At 45.4% G+C, this 18,546-nt stretch overlaps 1 protein-coding gene across 1 annotated transcript in view; it reads right to left on the bottom strand.

Moving 5' to 3' along the window:
* Positions 1–18,546, bottom strand: part of LOC140186518 (uncharacterized) — a 32,771-nt gene that overhangs the window by 9,393 nt on the left and 4,832 nt on the right. The gene's annotated exons all lie outside the window — the stretch shown is intronic.

Genomic DNA, 18,546 nt, shown 5'->3' with positions numbered 1-18,546 from the left:
GCAGCATTTTGGTTGAACTCCTGTTCCGCACTTTCCATATTCATGATCACCCCCACATCTAGCACATCTCCTCTGCCTTTTACAGTTTTTAGCCATGTGTCCAAACCTTTGACAATTATAGCACCTCAGTGGCTTTGCACATACACCCTTACTGGGTAACTCATGAAACTCAGGAACACCTTCCTTAGCACTCTTTCTTCTTCAAATTCAATCAATACTGATTCACTTTCCTTTTTCACTCCCTCCTTTGTTGTTTTCAGTCTTTGAACATTCATTACTTTCCCTCCTTTGATATTCCTCTTTATCTCCTCCATATTTATACTCATTGGTATCCCCGTGATCACTCCTTTACAACCACTGTTTTGTGCTCCCACCCTCCCAGTGTATTCCACCTTGCATTTTCCTATCTCTTTTAGCTTGAGTGCTTTCTCAAGTTGTTCCTCATTCGCACATCTTACCAATAAGTTGCCATCATTAAGGACTTTTGCAAATACTATTTCCCCTATCTTATTTGTCAGAGTTGTTGTTAGCACAAACGGGTTAATTTTCTTCATATGTCCCTGAGCCTTCTCATTAAACCTAATTATGACAACACCTCCTCTCTGAGCTTGTTCATCTTCCTCACTTTCAGAGCTTTCTCCACTATCATTTCTTATTCTTTTATTCCCTTTGTCTTGGTTCTTATTCATCCGACCCCTTACTACCTCCTCATTCCCTTTATTTTTCCCTTCACAATAATCCACCTCTCCCCAGCTGCCTACCTCTGGTCCCAAGTCTCTATCCCTCTCTTTCCCCACTTTCTTTCCCTCAATCCCACCTCTTATCTTGTCCGCCATTACCGGACCCACACGACCCCCTCCCAGCAATTTCCGTTCCTTCCCCACTCTCTTTCCCTCAACAGGTTCCAAAACACACTCACGCATCAAGCAAAACACAGCCGGCTTCCAGTCAAGCCAACTCCCAACCAACCTAACTAACTGAAGGAAGAGTGAGTAAGGGATTTGAAAGTGGGAGGGGGAGGGGGAGATCCAAAATGATAGGAGAAGACAGGAGGGGGAGGGATGGAGCCAAGAGCTGGACAGGTGATTGGCAAAGGGGATATGAGAGGATCATGGGACAGGAGGTCCTGGAAGAAAGACCGGGGGGGGGGGACCCAGAGGATGGGCAAGGGGTATATTCAGAACTACAGAGGGAGAAAAATAAGTATGTATAAGTGTGTATAAAAATAAGTAACAGATGGGGTACGAGGGGGAGGTGGGGCATTAGCGGAAGTTAGAGAAGTTGATGTTCATGCCATCAGGTTGGAGGCTAACCAGACGAAATATAAGGTGTTGTTCCTCCAACCTGAGTGTGGCTTCATCTTTACAGTAGAGGAGGCCGTGGATAGACATGTCAGAATGGGAATGGGATGTGGAATTAAAATGTGTGGCCACTGGGAGATCCTGCTTTCTCTGGCGGACAGAGCGTAGGTGTTCAGCAAAGCGGTCTCCCAGTCTGCGTCGGGTCTCGCCAATATATAAAAGGCCACATCGGGAGCACCGGGCGCAGTATATCACCCCAGCCGACTCACAGGTGAAGTGTTGCCTCACCTGGAAGGACTGTTTGGGGCCCTGAATGGTGGTAAGGGAGGAAGTGTAAGGGCATGTGTAGCACTTGTTCCGCTTACACGGTAAGTGCCAGGAGGGAGATCAGTAGGGAGGGATGGGGGGGACGAATGGACAAGGGAGTCATGTAGGGAGCGATCCCTGCGGAAAGCAGACGGAAGTTACGAAGAATAATATGTTGGACCCGGAGGCTGGTTGGGTGGTAGGTGAGGACCAGGGGAACCTTATTCCTAGTGGGGTGGCGGGAGGATGGAGTGAGAGCAGATGTATGTGAAATGGGGGAGAACTTCCGCCACCTCCAATGGGATCCCACCACTAAGCACATCTTTCCCTCCCCCCCCCCGCATTCCGCAGGGATCGCTCCCTACGTGACTCCCTTGTCCTTTCGTACCCCCCATCCCTCCCCACTGATCTCCCTCCTGGCACTTATCCGTGTAAGCGGAACAAGTGCTACACATGCCCTTACACTTCCTCCCTTACCACCATTCAGGGCCCCAAACAGTCCTTCCAGGTGAGGTGACACTTCACCTGTGAGTCGGCTGGGGTGATATATTGCGTCTGGTGCTGCCAATGTGGCCTTCTATATATAGGCGAGACCCGACGCAGACTGGGAGACCGCTTTGCTGAACACCTACGCTCTGTCCGCCAGAGAAAGCAGGATCTCCCAGTGGCCACACATTTTAATTCCACATCCCATTTCCATTCTGACATGTCTATCCACGGCCTCCTCTACTGCAAAGATGAAGCCACACTCAGGTTGGAGGAACAACACCTTATATTCCGTCTGGGTAGCCTCCAAACTGATGGCATGAACATCGACTTCTCTAACTTTCGCTAATGCCCCACCTCCCCCTTGTACCCCATCTGTTACTTATTTTTATACACACATTCTTTCTCTCGCTCTCCTTTTTCTCCCTCTGTAGTTCTGAATATACCCCTTGCCCATCCTCTGGGTCCCCCCCCTTGTCTTTCTTCCCGGACCTCCTGTCCCATGATCCTCTTGTATCCCTTTTGCCTATCACCTGTCTAGCTCTTGGCTCCATCCCTCCCCCTCCTGTCTTCTCCTATCATTTTGGATCTCCCCCTCCCCCTCCAACTTTCAAATCCCTTACTCACTCTTCCTTCAGTTAGTCCTGACGAAGGGTCTCGGCCTGAAACGTCGACTGCACCTGTTCCTACAGATGCTGCCTGGCCTGCTGCGTTCACCAGCAACTTTGATGTGTGTTGCTTGAATTTCCAGCATCTGCAGAATTCCTGTTGCTTGCAGGATAAACATCTTTTTTTGTCAGTCAATTAGTTTCCAAATGTTGCTGAGCATTCATTTGTAGCCTCATTCTCCTGATCCGATTTCTATAAGACCATAAGACATAGGAATTGAATTAGGCCATTTGGCCCACCGAATCTACTCCACCATTTCTTTATGGCAGATACATTTTTCCTCTTCTCCTGCCTTCTCCCCATATCCTTTCAGACATCCCACCCTGCAAAAACTCTTTTCGGGGAGGTAGCACCCCCTCCTCCCCCACCCCCGGTCTACCTCCAAGGGTGTATGTAATACTTTGTTCAGTGATTTTGTCTAATCTGTAAACCAAGTTGGGTATATGCAGAAAATGTGACATTAAAATATGTACTTATATAATCCTGTTTATCCTATTACAACCTTAAGCAAGTCTACAGGGAGTTTTAATCCACCATGAGCTATAGAAAAGTCACTGTTACAAACAGTGCAGTGAACAACGCTGTCATTATTTTTGATGTTGACTGTAAAGCCCGCCCACAGAGAAAACTGATAGGTCTACTTAGCACAAAGAGAGACCAATCAGGATGCTCGCTCTCCCTCTCCCTCTCCTGCTCAAAAAAATCGATTTCCGGGATATTGTATATAATTTCCGGGCGTCAGGGAGCCACTATCAATATGCGGGAGACTTCCGGAACTTCTGGGAGAAGTGGGATGTCTGTCCTTTCATGCCCTGACAAATCAAGAATCTATCAACCTCTGCCTTAAGTATACGTACAGACTTGGCCTCCACAGTTGCCTGTGGCAACAATTTCCATAGACTCACCACTCTGGCTAAAGCAATTCCTTTCACCTCCATTCTAAAAGGATGCCCCTCTATTCTAAGGCTGAGTCCTCTGGTCTTAGCCTTTCCCACCATAGGAAACATCCTGTCCACATCCACTCTATTGAGGCCTTTCACCATTTGATAGATTTCAATGAGGTCACCCCTCATTCTTCTGAATTCAGGCCCAGAGCTATCAAACATTCTTCATATGACTGTCTCCAGAGACAGAGACAGAAAGATCAAGAAAGGGGCGGGAGGTGTCGGAAATGGACCAGGTAAATTTGAGGGTAGGGTGAAAGTTGGAGGCAAAGTTAATGAACTCAACGAGCTCAGCATGCGTACAGGAAGCAGCGCCAATGCAATCGTCGATGTAGCGAAGGAAAGGTGGGGGACGGCTTGGAACATGGATTGTTCCACAAAGCCAACAAAAAGGCAGGCATAGCTGGGACCCATCCGGGTGCCCATGGCTACACCTTTCGTATGGAGGAAGTGGGAGGAGCCAAAGGAGAAATTATTAAGAGTAAGGACTAATTCCGCTAGATGGAGCAGAGTGGTGGTAGAGGGGAACTAGTTAGCTCTGGAATCCAAAAAGAAGCAGAGAGCTTTGAGACCTTCCTGGTGGGGGATGGAGGTATATAGGGACTGGACATCCATGGTGAAAATAAAGCGGTGGGGGCCAGGGAACTTAAAATCATTGAAAAAATTCAGAACATGAGAAGTTTCACGAACATAGATGAGAAGGGATTGAACAAGGGGGGATAAAACAGTGTCGAGGTGTGCAGAAATGAGTTCGGTGGGGCAGGAGCAAGCTGAAACAATGGGTCTACCTGGACAGGCAGGTTTGAGGATCTTGGGTAGGAGGTAGAAACGGGAAGTGGGGGGTGTGGGAAATATAAGGTTGGTGGCAGTGGATGGGAGATCCCCAGAGCTGATAAGGCTGGTGATGGTGTGGGAGACAATGGTGCTCCTTAGTGAGGTCATGATCGAGGGGTAAATAAGAGGAGGTATCCGTGAGTTGTCGCTGTGCCTCAGCAAGGTAGAGGCCAATACGCCAGACTACAACAGCACCCCCTTATCGGCGGGTTTTATAGTAAGGTTAGGATTGGTGTGGAGGGGGTGGAGAGCAGAGCGTTTGGAAGGAGTAAGATTGGAATTGGAACAAGGTGTGGTGAAGTCGAGACGGTTAATGTCCCATCGGCAGTTAGCAATAAAGAGATTCAGAGCAGGCAGTAGACCAGAGCGGGGTGTCCATGAAGAGGAGGAGGGTTGAAGACGGGAGAAGGTGTCATCAGTAGGGGTGAGAGAGTCCTTGCCGAATATGTGAGCTGGCAGACAGAGCCAGCGGAAGAAGAGTTCAGCGTCATGGCGTACGCGGAACTCGCTGAGGTGTGGGCGAAGGGGGACAAAGGTAAAGACCTTACTGACGACAGAGCGCTCTGCCTCAGAGAGTGGAAGGTCGGAAGGGATAGTAAAGACCTGGCATGGATGAGAACTGGGATCAGAGGGGTGAGGGGGAGGGAGGCTGATAGTGTCAGTGGAGAGGGAAGGGTTGGGGTAAGAGGAAGATGGAGCCCTTGAGGGCCCAGGAGCTGATGGTGGGATCTGAGGGAGACGGTGTTGCAGAGTGGTGGTGGGGGAAGGGGAGACGGGAGTCACAATAGCAGCACGTGAAGACCTAGCCTGGAGTACTGAGAGCTAGGATCAGATGGGGGAGGGAGGCTGGTGGTGTCAGTGGAGAGCGGAGGGTTGGGGTGACAAGAAGGTGGAACCTCTGAGGGCCCAGGAGCTGACGGTACGATCTGAGGGAGACGACGTTGCAGATTGGTGGTGGGGGAAGGGGAGATGGGAGTTACAATAGCAGCATGTGAAGACCCGGCCTGGAGTTCAAGGCTGGAGTCGCAGTTGGAGGTCGCGCAATCGCTTTGAAGGTGTCCATGGTCGTTGGAGCCTGCACTGATGGTGCTGGAGTCCGGGGTTTGAACATGCCCTGGGTTGGTGGAGCAGCCGAGATCGATGGAACATGGGAGATGGATTTGCGAAGTGTGTATTTACATTAGTCAATGGATCATTTCAGGGGGATTTGGGAGGTGTGTGTTTGTTCGCACCAGACAATGGAACACAGGAGATCGAGTTCAGAGAGGTGTGTTTACAGCAGACAATGAAACATATGGGATGGATCTGGTTCGTTTGTGTTTTCAGCAGACAATGGAGCATGAGAAATAGATTTGGGAACTGCGTGTGTACAGGCCAGACAATGGTATTCCCAGTATTGTAATATGAGTTGTGTGTTTACACCAGACGATGGAACATAAGCAATGTTTGGGCAAGAGTGTGTGTGTGTACATGCCAGACTGTGGAACATAGGGAATGGATTTGCGAGGTATATGTTCACACCAGACAATGGAACTTTGGAGATGGATTTGACAGAGGTGTGTGAGTGCATGCCAGACCATGGAACATAGGAGATGGTTTTGAGAGAGGTGGTTTTACATCAGACAATGGAACATAGGGCATGGAGTTCGGAGTTGTGTGTGTATGGGTGTGTGTGTGTTGACACCAGACAATGGAATCCAGGGAATGGATTTGTGAAATGTGTGTTTACACTGAACAACAAAGCACAGTGGAGGAATTTTAAGACAGTTGTTGTTATGTATTAATGAAGGCAAGTCAATTTTTTTATCAATAATTATAAATATTATCACTGCTGGAGAGTGGGTATTTTATAACTACTTTTAGCATTCTATTGTAACTTCAGGTGTTTGTATTTGTATTTCTTCAATTATGTGAGGGCTTTCGTTTTCCTCCCAAATCCACCTTGCTTCTTAATTGTGTGACACCCTGTATGACCAGATATTAGACCAAAAGTTCATTATATCTCCTGTTATTGATAATTCTGTGCGAGGGTTGGTGACATTTTAGTGCGATGAATTTAGTTTCAATGTCATGTATAAACCTTTCTCATTGTTCCTGAATTGATCATTCTGTTTTCTTCATCTGACGCATTTCATGTACTTATCTATCTACTTACTCTGGCTTTGTATGCACCAAGTGTTTGTATTAGTGTATCAATAAATTCTACAATGTTTTATTGGGTTGATCATATCTCATACAGACCTTATATTTCCTTCGTATTTCCTTAACTTTTCTCTTAACTTTCTTGTTTGGGTATCTATCTTATATTCCGCTAGGTGGGCTATTTCTACTCTTAAGGTTTAAATTTAGTTTCTGAATCTCTTCTGCTATCTCAATGTTCTGATTTCATTACTCAGTTTTGGATTTCTATTAATTAATTCCTTTATGTTAGAGCCATTGCACTGCACTGCTGATCATGCTGTTCAGTATGTTATTGTGTGTAGTTCTTCAAATGTTTCAAATTTTCCTAAATGTTGTATTCGGAGCACATTTTGATGAAGAGTTTTGTTTCAGTATGCAAGGTCTTTTTGTTGCGTCAGTGCCCATGTATTCTGTTAGTGTGATGTTAAATGTCAGGATACTTTTGTCTGTAAGCTCTGTAAGCAGAGGCTCTACTGTGTGTTACTATTACTGTCTTTGTGGAGTAGTTGTTAGAAACATAGAAACGTAGAAAACCTACCGCACAAACCAGTCCGAACATGTACTTCCTTTAGAAATTACCGAGGGTTACCCACAGTCCTCCATGTTTCTAAGCTCCATCTACCTGTCCAGGAGTCTCTTCCACAATCGTCACCGACAGCCCATTACATGGACTCACCACTCTTTACATTAATAAACTTACCCCTGACATCTCCTCTGTACCTACTTCCAAGCACTTTAAACCTGTGCCCTCCCGTGTTAGCCATTTCAGCCCTGGGAAAAACCCTCTGACTATCCACACGATCAATGCCTCTCATTATCTTATAAACCTCTATCAGGTCACCACTCATCCTCCATTGCTCCAAGGAGAAAAGGCCAATGTTCAGTCATCAGTATGGGTAGAAGTCAGGAACAGGAAGGGAGCAGTTACTTTATTGGGAGTATTCTATAGGCCCCCTGGTAGCAGCAGAGATAGCAAGGAGAAGATTTGGAGGCAGATTTTGGAAAGGTGCAAAAATAGCAGGGTTGTTATCATGGGTGACTTTAATTTCCCTTATATTCATAGAGTAGTACAGCACAGTACAGGCCCTTCGGCCCACAATGTTGTGCAGACCCTCAAACCCTGCCTCCCATATAAGCCCCCACCTTAAATTCCTCCATATACCTGCCTAGTAGTCTCTTAAACTTCACTAGTGTATCTGCCTCCACCACTGACTCAGGCAGTGCATTCCACGCACCAAACACTCTCTTAGTAAAAAACCTTCCTCTAATATCCCCCTTGCACTTCCCACCCCTTACCTTAAAGCCATGTCCTCTTGTATTCAGCAGTGGTGCCCTGGGGAAGAGGCGCTGGCTATCCACTCTATCTATTCCTCTTATTATCTTGTACACCTCTGTCATGTCTCCTCTCATCCTCCTTCTCTCCAAAGAGTAAAGCCCTAGCTCCCTTAATCTCTGATCATAATGCATACTTTCTAAACCAGGCAGCATCCTGGTAAATCTCCTCTGTACTCTTTCCAATGCTCCCACATCCTTCCTATAGTGAGGTGACCAGAACCGGACACAGTACTCCAAGTGTGGCCTAACCAGAGTTTTACAGAGCTGCATCATTACATCACGACTCTTAAACCCTATCCCTCGACTTATGAAAGCTAACACCCCATAAGCTTTCTTAACTACCCTATCCACCTGTGAGGCAACCTTCAGGGATCTGTGGACATGTACCCCGAGATCCCTCTGCTCCTCCACACTACCAAGTATCCTGCCATTTACTTTGTACTCTGCCTTGGAGTTTGTCCTTCCAAAGTGTACCACCTCGCACTTCTCTGGGTTGAACTCCATCTGCCGCTTCTCAGCCCACTCCTGCAACCTATCAATGTCTCTCTGCAATCTTTGACAATCCTCTACACTATCTACAACACCACCAACCTTTGTGTCATCTGCAAACTTGCCAACCCACCCTTCTACCCCCATATCCAGGTCGTTAATAAAAATCACAAAAAGTAGAGGTCCCAGAACAGATCCTTGTGGGACACCACTAGTCATAATCCTCCAATCTGAATGTACTCCCTCCACCACCACCCTCTGCCTTCTGCAGGCAAGCCAATTCTGAATCTACCTGGCCAAACTTCCCTGGATCCCATGCCTTCTAACTTTCTGAATAAGCCTACGGTGTGGAACCTTGTCAAATGCCTTACTAAAATCCATATAGATCACATCCACTGCACTACCCTCATCTATATGCCTGTTCACCTCCTCAAAGAACTCTATCAGGCTTGTTAGACACGATCTGCCCTTCAGAAAGCCATGCTGACCATCCCGGATCAGACCATGATTCTCTAAATGCCTATAGTTCCTATCTCTAAGAATCTTTCCCAACAGCTTTCCCACCACAGATGTAAGGCTCACTGGTCTATAATTACCCGGATTATCCCTACTACCTTTTTTGAACAAGGGGACAACATTCGCCTCCCTCCAATGCTCCGGTACCATTCCCATGGACAACGAGGACATAAAGATCCTAGCCAGAGGCTCAGCAATCTCTTCTCTCGCCTCGTGGAGCAGCCTGGGGAGTATTCCGTCAGGCCCTGGGGACTTATCTGTCCTAATGTATTTTAACAACTCCAACACCTCCTCTCCCTTAAGATCAACATGCTCCAGAACATCAACCTCACTCATATTGTCCTCACCTTCATCAAGTTCCCTCTCATTGGTGAATACCCAAGAGAAGTATTCATTGAGGACCTCGCTCACTTCCACAGCCTCCAGGTACATCTTCCCACCTTTATCTCTAATCGGTCCTACCTTCACTCCTGTCATCCTTTTTTTCTTCAAATAATTGAAGAATGCCTTGGGGTTTTCCTTTACCCTACTTGCCAAGGCCTTCTCATGCCCCCTTCTTGCTCTTCTCAGCCCCTTCTTAAGCTCCTTTCTTGCTACCCTATATTCCTCAATAGACCCATCTGATCCTTGCTTCCTAAACCTCATGTATGCTCCCATCTTCCACCTGACTAGATTTTCCACCTCACTTGTCACCCATGGTTCCTTCCCTCTACCATTCTTTATCTTCCTCATTGGCACCTGATTAGTTCCAATGGTTTAGATGGGGCAGAGTTTGTTCAGGTCACAGATCTCTCAGTGGGTGAGCATCTGGGGGACAGTGACCACCACTGCCTGGCCTTTAACATTATTATGGAAAAGGATAGAATCAGAGAGGACAAGAAAACTTTTAATTGGGGAAGGGCAAATTATGAGGCTATAAGGCTAGAACATGCGGGTGTGAATTGGGATAATGTTTATGCAGGGCAATGTACTATGGATATGTGGTCAATGTTTAGGGATCTCTTGCAGGATGTTAGGGATAAAATTGTCCCAGTGAGGAAGATAAAGAATGGTGGGGTGAAGGAACCATGGGTGACATGTGAGGTGGAGAATCTAGTCAGGTGGAAGAAAGCAGCATACATGAGGTTTAGGAAGCAAGGATCAGATGGGTCTATTGAGGAATATAGGGAAGCAAGAAAGGGGCTTAAGAAGGGGCTGAGGAGAGCAAGAAGGGGGCATGAGAAGGCCTTGGTGAGCAGGGTAAAGGAAAACCCCAAGGCATTCTTCAATTATGTGAAGAACAAAAAAATGACATGAGTGAAGATGGGACCAATTAGAGATAAAGATGGGAAGATGTGCCTGGAGGCTGTGGCAGTGAGCGAAGTCCTCAATGAATACTTCTCTTTGGTATTCACCAATGAGAGTGAACTTGATGACGATGAGGACAATATGAGTGAGGTTGATGTTCTGGAGCATGTTGATATTAAGGGAGAGGAGGTTTTGGAGTTGTTAAAATATATTATGATGGATAAGTCCCCGGGGCTATGGAATATTCCCCAGGCTGCTTCACGAGCCAAGGGAAGAGATTGCTGAGCCTCTGGCTAAGATCTTTATGTCCTCGTTGTCCACAGGAATGGTACCGGAGCACTGGAGGGAGGCAAATGTTGTCCCCTTGTTCAAAGAAGGGATAGTCCGGGTAATTACAGACCAGTGAGCCTTATGTCTGTGGTGGGAAAGCTGTTGGAAAAGATTCTTAGAGATAGGATCTATGGGCATTTAGAGAATCATGGTCTGATCAGGGACAGTCACTATGGGTTTGTCAAGGGCAGATCGTGTCGAACAAGCCTGAATAGGTTTCTTTGAGGAGGTGATCAGGCATATAGATGAGGGTAGTGCAGTGGATGTGTTCTACATAGATTTTTGTAAGGCATTTGACAAGGTTCCACATGGTAGGCTTATTCAGAAAATCAGAAGACATGGGATCCAGGGAGGTTTGGCCAGGTGGATTCAGAATTGGCTTGCCTGCAGAAAGCAGAGGGTCGTGGTGGAAGGAGTACATTCAGATTGGAGGGTTGTGACTAGTGGTGTCCCACAAGGATTGGTTCAGGGACCTCTACTTTTCGTGATTTTTATTGACGACCTGGATGTGGGGGTAGAAGGGTGGGTTGGCAAGTTTGCTGATGACACAAAGGTTGGTGGTGTTGTAGATAGTGTAGAGGATTGACAAAGATTGCAGAGAGACATTGATAGAATGCAGAAGTGGGCTGAGAAGTGGCAGATGGAGTTCAACCCGGAGAAGTATGAGGTGGTACACCTTGGAAGGACAAACTCCAAGACAGAGTACAAAGTAAATGGCAGGATACTTGGAAGTGTGGAAGAGCAGAGGGATCTGGGGTTATGTGTCGACGGATCCCTGAAAGTTGCCTCACAGGTAGATAGAGTAGTTAAGAAAGCTTATGGAATGTTATCTTTCATAAGTGGAGGGATAGAGTTTAAGAGATGCGGGGTAATGATGCAGCTCTATAAAACTCTGGTTAGGCCACATCTAGAGTACATCTACCACATCTGCACCCTTCCTATAGTTTCCACATCCTTCCTGTAGTGAGGTGACCAGAAATGAGCACAGAAATCCAAGTGGGATCTGAATAGGGTCCTATATAGTTGTAGCATTACTTCTCGGCTCTTAAACTCAATCCCACGATTGATGAAGGCCAATGCACCATATGCCTTCTTAACCACACAGTCAACCTACACAGCAGCTTTGAGTGTCCGATTGACTCGGACCCCAAGATCCCTCTGATCCTCCACACTGCCAAGAGTCTTACCATGAATATTATATTCTGCCATCATATTTGACCTACCAAAATGAACCACCTCACACTTAACTGGGTTGAACTCCACCTGCCACTTCTCAGCCCAGTTTTGCATCCTATCAATGTCCCGCTGTAACCTCCGACAGCCCTCCACACTATCCAAAACACTCCTAAATTTTGTGTCATCAGCAAATTCACTAATCCATCCCTCCACTTCCTCATCCAGATCATTTATAAAAATCTCGATGAGAAGGGGTCCCCGAGCAGATCCCTGAGGCATAAGACTGGTCACCGATCTCCATGCAGAATATGACCCATCTACAACCATTCTTTGCCTTCTGTGGGCAAATCAGTTCTGGATCCACAAAGCAAGGTCCCCTTGAATCATGTGCCTCCTTACTTTGTCAATAAGCCTTGCATGGTATACTTTGTCAAATGCCTTGCTGAAATCCATATACACTACATCTACTGCTCTACCTTCATCAACGAGTTTAGTCACATCCTCAAAAAATTCAATCAGGCTCGTAAGGCATGACCTGCCTTTGACAAAACCTTGCTGATTATCCCTAATCATATTATCTCTCTCCAAATGTTCATAAATCCTGCCTCTATAATTCCCTGGGCTATCTCTACTCCCTTTCTTAAATAAGGGAAGAACATCCTCAACCCTCCAATCCTCTGGAACCATTGCCATCCCCATTGATGATGCAAAGATCATTGCCAGAGGCTCAACAATCTCCTCCCTCGCCTCTCACACCTGGAGTATATCTCGTCCAGTCCCGGAGACTTATCCAACTTGATGCTTTCCAAAAACTCCAGCACATCCTCTTTCCTAATGTTTATATGCTTAAGCTTTTCAATCCACTGTAAGTCATCCCTACAATCACCAAGATCCTTTTCCGCAGTGAATACTGAAGCAAAGTATTCATTCAGTACCCCTACTATCTCCTCCGGTTCCATACACATTTTTCCATTGTCACACTTGATTGATCCTATTCTCTTACGTCTTATCCTCTTGCTTTTCACATACTTGTAGAATGCTTTGGGGTTTTCTTTAATCCTGCTCGCAAAGGCCTTGTCATGGCCCCTTCTGGCCCTCCTAATTTCATTCTTAAATTCCTTCCTGCTAGCCTTATAATCTTCTAGATCTCTATCATTATCTAGTTTTCTGAACCTTTCCTAAGCTTTTCTTTTCTTCTTTGATAGATTTTCAACAGCCTTTGTACACCACGGTTCCTGTACCCTACCGTCCTTTTCTTGTCTCATTGGAATGTACCTGTGCAGAACACCATGCAAATCTCCCACCACGACAACCATGTTATTATTACACCTTTCCAGAATCTGTTTTCCTATCTGCTCCTCGATGGCCCAGTTACTATTGGGTGGTCTATAAAAAACACCCAGTTGAGTTATTGACCCTTTCCTCTTTCTAACTTCCACCCACAGAGACTGAGTGGATAATCCCTCCATGACTTCCTTTTCTGCAGGTATGACACTATCTCTGATCTGTAGTGCCACGCCCCCACCTCTTTTTCCTCTCTCCTTGTCCTTTCTGAAACATCTAAAGCCTGGCACTCTAAGTAACCATTCCTGCCCCTGAGCCATCCATGTCTCTGTAATGGCCACAACATCAAAGCTCCAAGTACTGAGAAGAAAGTGCATGTCCTGACCCTATATTCCGAGAGTTCCATTCAGAGCTCTCTAGTCTACATTGAGTTTCTCCAGTATCCATTCCAAGCTTTTGAAATCAAAGTACCCAGGTTCCCAGCTTTGTGATCCCGTGACTCAAGTCTGCATAACAAAATGAGCCCTTCAAGCAAATTTATCAACTTATTCAACAAATCATCATTCAAGTCAATACTGTAAATTCTGGAAGAGCCCTACTCCAAAAGCGGATCCTTGGCAGGTGTGTGCAAATACACAAGTAAAGTAACCCTATCAGGAGTATTTTTAACCTCTTAGTGAAAGTCATGGTACAGACTGGGAAGATTGAACTTTCACGCAGCAAATCAAATAGATAACCAGCTAGCTTTGCAATGAAAGAAATCTGTGTATGCTGTCTTGATCTGTAAAGTTGAGGGTATATCCTAATAGTCTCTGGAAAAAAAATTGCGAAGGATAAAACACTGAGCGAGATTTGAAAAGGTTCCTTCTCTAGGTTTCAGGTTTCAGGTTGAATGTTGTCAAGTTTTCCCAAGGACTTTTCTCTATGTTCCCAAGGTTTTTATTTTTCCGATTGTTTCCAAGGCTTATTCAATGTGTTTACGGTTTTTCAATGTCCTCCCTATCTTAAGGACTCCGAAGCCACCCACTCGGCCCTGATAGAGGTTTTTTGATCTCTGTCTTTTGGGCTCCCAAGTCTCTCAGGATTCACCGGTCTCTCGGTCTGTTGGGGTTCCCGGGTCTCTCAGGATCCCCAAGTCTCCCTGCCTCTCGAGTTCCCCACGTCTCTCGAGTCTTCCCTGGTCTCGAGTTTTCAGGTCTTCCTGGGCCATCAGGTACCAGCTATAGAGAGAGGAGTCCTATAGTAACTACTTCAGGTCTGTGCGGGGCATTAGAGCATCAGGCTCAGGTTTTTAGAGCACCTGAATTGGTTAATTGTTGCTTAACAACAGTTATTAATGGTTTAAGAGTTCCTTGTGTTTTTCTCGAGCGATTCGCTCTTTGTAATGTGGTTTCCTGGTGCTTTTTTAAAAGTTTATTTTGATAAGTCAGGGAGTCTGTGTTATTGTTGAAGCAGATACCCGATTAGCTCCAATCGGAGGGTCCTCACTTTGAGAATGATCTGTGTCACGCTGTCACTTGGTCGAGCTACTTCTGTAAAAGCTCTTGTTTCTGTCTCTACATGGAAATCTTTGGCTCCGATATTGGCAGTGCACATCATGGCACTTATCTACCAGCATCACTGAAGGACATCTTGGACAAGTCCCTCATTCAGAATTTCCAGCGGACACAGGTCTGCGGCGCCTCAGGGGCTGCGCCTAGGGAGGGGGGCCCTGTCACAACCACAGATTCGGCAATTGTGCTCGTGAATATGCACGTGCCAGCTAATTTATTATTTCATTGTGATAGTATTTTAACTCCATTCGTTCCGGTGTAGTGTTTGTCGTAACTTGAACCAGGACATAGCTATGCTTCACTGTTTGCATTCCGCCTCGCCTGAGAAATTGGACTGTCGATTCAACTGACCCTGAAGACTAGCGGTATTTGTTTTATTCTTAATTGTCCTTTTCAGCCGCAGTGCAGGCTTCGTTTTCCATTTGAGAGTTTTAATTAATGGCCCTGTTTGGCCTGGCGTTTATTCTGTTCTTTTCCCTTTAACATTGTTCGTATTAAAGTATATGATCTCTCGACCTGCTTCAGTGTCTCTCACTCCGCACTTGGGCCATATCCGCACCTGGTGACATAGACACATCTCAAACCATCGGTCTGAGCGTATTACTTCTCTATCATCCGCCTATCCTCCCTCTCACACTGTCTCCAAGCTTTTTCTATTTGTGAGACAACCGCCCCTTCCTCCGTCTCTTCAGTTCAGTTCCCACCCCTTAGCAATTCTAGTTTAAGCTCTCCCCAATAACCTTAGCAAACCTGCCTGCCGGAATATTGGTCCCCCTCAGATTCAAGTGCAGCCTGTCCTTTTTGTACAGGTCACGCCTGTCCCAAAGATCCAGAAATCTGAATCCCTGTCCCCAGCTCCAATCCCTCAGCCACGCATTTATCCTCCACCTCACTCTATTCCTATTCTCACTGTCGCGTGGCACAGACAGTAATCCCGAGATGACTACCTTTGAGGTACTGCTTCTCAATTTCCTTCCTAGCTCCCTTTAGTCTGTTTTCAGGACCTCCTCCCTTTTCCTACCTATGTCGTTGGTCCTAATACGTACTGGGACCTCTGGCTGTTCACTTTCTCACTTGAGGATATCGTGGACGCGATCAGAATCCTCCTTGACCCTAGCACCTGGGAGGCAAACTACCATCCGTGTTTCTTTCCTGCGTCCACAGAATCGCCTGTCTGACCCCCTAACTATAGAGTCCCCTATCACTGCTGCCATCCTCTTCCTTTCTCTACCCTTCTGAGCCACAGGGCCGGACTCTGCCGGAGGCGCAGCCACTGTTGATTCCCCCAGGGAGGCCGTTTCCCCAACAGTACTCAGGCAGGAGTATTTATTGTTAAAGGGGAAAGCCACATGGGGTACTCTCTAGTATCGGCCTCTTGTCCTTCCCTCTCCTGTTACCCACTTATCTGTATCCTGAGGCCCCGGTGTACTTGCCTTTGAAGTAATTCTATTTCCATCAGCGCTTTGGGGGTGGTATCTTCATTATTTTCTTGCATGGCATTGTATGGACTTTAGGCTGGTTTCTTTCTAGCTCTTGTGCAACGTTGTTTTATTTAGTTTAACATGCCTACAGGGACTGTTGTTTTTATTATCGCTGCTCGACGTTGACCTGCTGTTCGTTGTGCGTTTACTTGGATGAAGGGATGTTGTGCTTTCAACGGTTGATGACGTTTCTCCCTGTGTGCTGTTCTGTCAGTCCCAAGTTCCATTACCCGATAATATGCATGCATAATGAAGGTGATTACTTCTAATGACCATTTGATGCGTGTTTTCTTCTCTTTAACTGTTTGAGTGATCCCAAGTTGTAAGTAGATGGCTCCCTCTGAGAAACACCAACCCCAGTCGCAGCCTGCGATATCTATTATGTAAGTTGTTCTTGCTTGTTTATTCTGTAATATATCCGGGCGGGTATTATGGGTTGTCCTATTTGTAATAATGGATCAGCTGTAATATAAGTTGTGGGACTCTGACTCTAAAACTGAATTAGGCTTGTGTTTATAGTAAAATATGGTGTTTTACGCGTTTGTACTTTAAAGCAAGATTTTGGTGAATGATGTTCTGTCACTTGATTGTGCCTGTGTAGGTAATCAGGTTGAGTTACAGGATCCTGTAATGTGTTGGATTGTTTCTGGTTACCCTTGGCGTTTTCTGCATTTATCCTCTTAAGCTTTATGGTCTTTGATAAAAATATAGCCTTCAAAGTTTTAGCTTTCATTTTTCCTCTTTCACCTTTTGACCTAGGTACTGTTAATCTCAGTGCTTTGGAGTGTACATAATGTTTTCTAAACTTTGCTATCTCAGTTCCTGTTTTGCTTTGTAAATTTTCCAGATTGGTTTCAGGTCAAGATATTATGTCAAAAGAATACGTTAATATAGGTTTATTGAAAGTGTTTATTGCCTTATATTTTTACTATTATTTTTTCCCAGGTCAAACTGGTAAAACGGTATGGGCATAGCCAAGCACACTCATTTCTTAATTGCTAGGAGCTTTTGGGCTATTCTAGTGATGTTTATTATTTTGACTTTCTGGAGATTCACATAAATATTGCTGTGTGTGCTTAATTGATTAATGCTAATGTTTAGTTATAAATATTACCATTGGGACAATGTTCCATCGTCTTTCAATTTCCTCTTTTAATTCAGCATATTTCTGTTTTTCACTTGCTGACTTTTTTTGTATGTCATGTGTATTTGGGGTGGCTATATATCTGTTAAGTTATTCTTGCTTGTTTCTCCTGAAATATTATATCCGGATTATCCAGATATATTAGATTGCATATCGAGTAACCGAACTTGAGACTAACATGACAGTATACAAGGACAAACTCCATTTACAGTAGAATAATAATTTTTAAAAACCTCTGACCTCCCTTGTATTCCCGTGCATTCTGATGGTAGACATTTGTCGCTGTTAATCGCAATCTTGTTGTCTTTGCCACCCAACCAGCCTTCATCATCGATATCGGTCATTCAGTTTTAATCAACTCTGCTCTGAGCCCTTTCCACCACTCATGCTGTATTCCTTTCACTCTGAGCCCAAATCCTCCTTCGATTGTGAGAATGATGTGGCCGTGGTTGTTTCTGTCTCTGCGAATGCTTCCTGACTCTTCCATTTCCGGATGTTCTGGTTCTTCAGTTGAAATATTTATTGTCTACTGGTTAACGTGGGGAAGAATTTCTTCCTTTCGGAAACCCATAGATTCCACTCAGGACGCAGCATAGCGTTCGATCTTGTCACCGCTTTAAGGTGGTGAAACATAAAAGTTGCAGGATTACTCCAGCGTGATGGGAGTTTGGGATTTAACTGAAAACGTAAAGAACCTGGGGCTGCTGTCTTCGGAATAATGTGTCAGAGTCGGAGTCCTACAGTGCAGAGACAGACGCTTCCAATCACATCTACTTGATTCGATTTGCCCATCTACATTTACCGCATTGTATCGGTATCTTTCTATGCCCTCAGCTGTTTCCATGACTACCAGTGGTGGTGGTTTCCAGGGACCTAAATTGTTAAATATAATTGATAAATTGGCATCTGGGAATACAAGTTCTTAATTCTTTGAAAGTGGTGTCAGAGTCCATCTAGCTTTGGCCTTCATATATCAAAGTACCGAGGACAAGGGTTGAAATATTATGTAGAATTTGTTTAAGATGTTGATGAGGACTAGTTGTGAGTATTGTGTGCAGTTCTGGTCACCTACCTACAGGAAAGATATCAATAGGATTGAAAGAGTGCAGAGAAAATTTTCAAGGATTCTGCCAGGACTTGAGGGCCTGAGTTATAGCGAAAGGTTAAGAACAGGAGAATTTGATAAAGGTGTATACAATTATGATGGCTATAAATAGGGTAAATGCAGGC

The sequence above is a fragment of the Mobula birostris genome, chromosome 22 (assembly GCF_030028105.1).
Source record: "Mobula birostris isolate sMobBir1 chromosome 22, sMobBir1.hap1, whole genome shotgun sequence".
Taxonomy (NCBI): domain Eukaryota; kingdom Metazoa; phylum Chordata; class Chondrichthyes; order Myliobatiformes; family Myliobatidae; genus Mobula; species Mobula birostris.
The sequence above is the reverse complement of the archived record's forward strand: the minus strand, read 5'-3'. Positions and strand labels throughout refer to the sequence as shown.